General features: G+C 49.7%; 1 long non-coding RNA gene across 1 annotated transcript; it reads left to right on the top strand.

Annotated features, from left to right (window-relative positions):
* Positions 1–258: 258 nt before the first annotated feature.
* On the top strand, positions 259–1513 carry LOC115281445. Its single transcript, XR_003904316.1, has 2 exons — positions 259–402; positions 1128–1513. It is a non-coding gene; the product is annotated as an uncharacterized LOC115281445 (long non-coding RNA).
* The last annotated feature ends 799 nt before the right edge of the window (positions 1514–2312 follow it).

Here is a 2312-nt window from a genome sequence, read left to right as displayed (position 1 = left end):
GCAGAAATTGCAGGGCCAGCTATTGTGGTGGGTCTCTAGGATACCTCTGGATCTGTGGGGGTTGGGTCTCCCAATTTGATGACATGGCCCTGAATTCTGCAATCTGGGGCCCGAGACAAGAGCGACAGCTTCTCTTTCCTCCACCAGCAGGGGGAGCGGACACGCCTGGGCGCAGGTAGGTGTTCCCCGTATCCACCAGAAGAGGGCGTCCTACCCACGGTCCTCCGCAGTTGGAACTTCTCACACAGAACTGGATCCTGTCGAGTTGGCTTCCTGGAGACCTAAAGATCTGATGGCACCACGCTATAGCCATGCTTCTTATTGCTGCTTTGGTCACCTGGAATCATGGTAAAAAGCAAAGGATTTTGAAGAAGTGGACCCAACATGCGTCCAAACTGACCGGTGGGTTTGTGGGCTGAGCTGTGAGCTTGTGGCTGGCAAATTGGCCAGCTGATGCGGTCATGGGGCTGGGTGGTGAAAAGGCCCTCTGAGAATGTTTGGAGTTCACGGACACGACCCAGTCAGTGTGTGTGTGAGGAGGCCTGGGTGGAGGGGCCCTGCGCATTTCCAGCCGTGACATTGAGGTTTCTGTCTGGCAAGGCGGAGCGCGGTGGGCGTGGGGCGGGTTCCCAAATGGGTGCAGAGGTGTAAGGCAAGGTGACCGCGGCACCGCCTCAACCATTTCCAGGTGGAGTTAAAAGGCATAGCCAATTTCTTCTGGAGGCCCCTGCAGCTTTCATCAAGGCCAAATTGGTAACTGATTAAAAACGAAGCGATGGAAGATTAAGCCCGAGAGGCCAGAGGAGAAAATGGTTTCCAGGTGGAAAGGACCCCCCACCCCCACCCCGCTGCCCTCCCCCGCTCTATTAACACCACCGATGTCGATGTCGAAGTTCAAGTGGCCCAGTGTTCTCCCACCCTCCTGGGCGGCGCTGGGCGGCCGCCAGCTCTACTAGGCAAAGGGCTCCCTAACTGCCAAGCGGCGAAGACGCTTAATAAAATATTTACCTACACGTATACGAATAATGATGGCCGAATGACAGACTGCAGTTAAACGGCTATAAGCTGCAGGGAAGAGCGGCTCTGGGACCGTGTCACGAAAACAGAAACTTTCTGTTTAATTCCAGAGGCTGACCTCCTGGACCTGCCACGGCCAGGCTCACTCACAGAAGGGAGCCGCGGCTGGGGAGGGGGCTCACCACCATGGTGTATGGTGTCCCCTGCAGGAAGCTGCCACCCAGAGGGGCTGGGCCAGCCTCACCCCGGGCCGGGCCCTGCTCTTCCAACTCCTGAAGAATAAAGACGTCTGACCCTTTTCTGTGCGCACCTGGAAGGATCCCTGCTGTGGTCACTCCATCAATGACGTTGATATTTATTAGGAGTCTGACTTTTTCTCACTTGGCTAAACTTGTAAGTAGCATTTGCCCTGGCTGGGCGTGATCATTCTGAGTTGGAATCAAGGAAAGTGGAAGCCAGAGTGGGGATAAAAAAGGAGTAAAACTCTTCAACCACACACTAGGTCTCTAGCTGTGTCCTGTGGGAACATGGAAAGGAGAAAAGGAAAAAAAGTTGGCTAAACAAGTTTTCTTCTCCCCGCCTCCTCTATTAGAAACTTTTTTGCATTTCCCTCCCCCGGCTTGGGAAGGAAATAACAAAGCAAAGCAAATTTTCTCCATTGTTTAAATAGACTTTTATGTCTCTAAGTATATCAAGCAATGTTAGGAATAAATAAACTATCCATTAAGGTATTTATATGGTAGATAAGTTAGAAGTGTTTGAAAAATGCAGTTTCAACTTCACCCTCATACTTTCTGCCTTTTTCCATGTTCTCCTCAAATATTTTATACCTCCAGTTACGACTGTTAGAAAAATACCATCTTGGGGGGTTGTCTGGGGTGGCTCTGTTGGTTAAGCGTCTGACTTTGGCTCAGGTTTATCTCACGGTTTGTAGGTTTGAGCCCTGTGTCAGGCTCTGAGCTGTCAGCACAGAGCAGGCAGCCTGCTTTGGATTCTGTCTCCCCTCTCTCTCTACCATCCCCCCCTCTCGCTTTCATAAATAAACATTTAAAAATTTTTTAAAAAGAGGAAAAATGCCATTTTGGCTTTCCCATATGACCCAGATCTAGAAGGAAGACCAACCAATGAAGGGTCTGTATGCACAGATTTCCTATTTCTTGGAAGAAAACAAACTAGCTTTGAATTTAAGAGCACGCTCAGAAGTCATAATTCTTGAAGAAAGAAGCTATTTATTTATTGAAGGGAAACACAAAGGGTCCATTCCTTTTAGGCATGAAATTTATTCTTGGCGAAAT

The sequence above is a fragment of the Suricata suricatta genome, chromosome 17 (assembly GCF_006229205.1).
Source record: "Suricata suricatta isolate VVHF042 chromosome 17, meerkat_22Aug2017_6uvM2_HiC, whole genome shotgun sequence".
NCBI lineage: Eukaryota > Metazoa > Chordata > Mammalia > Carnivora > Herpestidae > Suricata > Suricata suricatta.
This window is presented reverse-complemented; position numbering and strand designations above follow the sequence as displayed.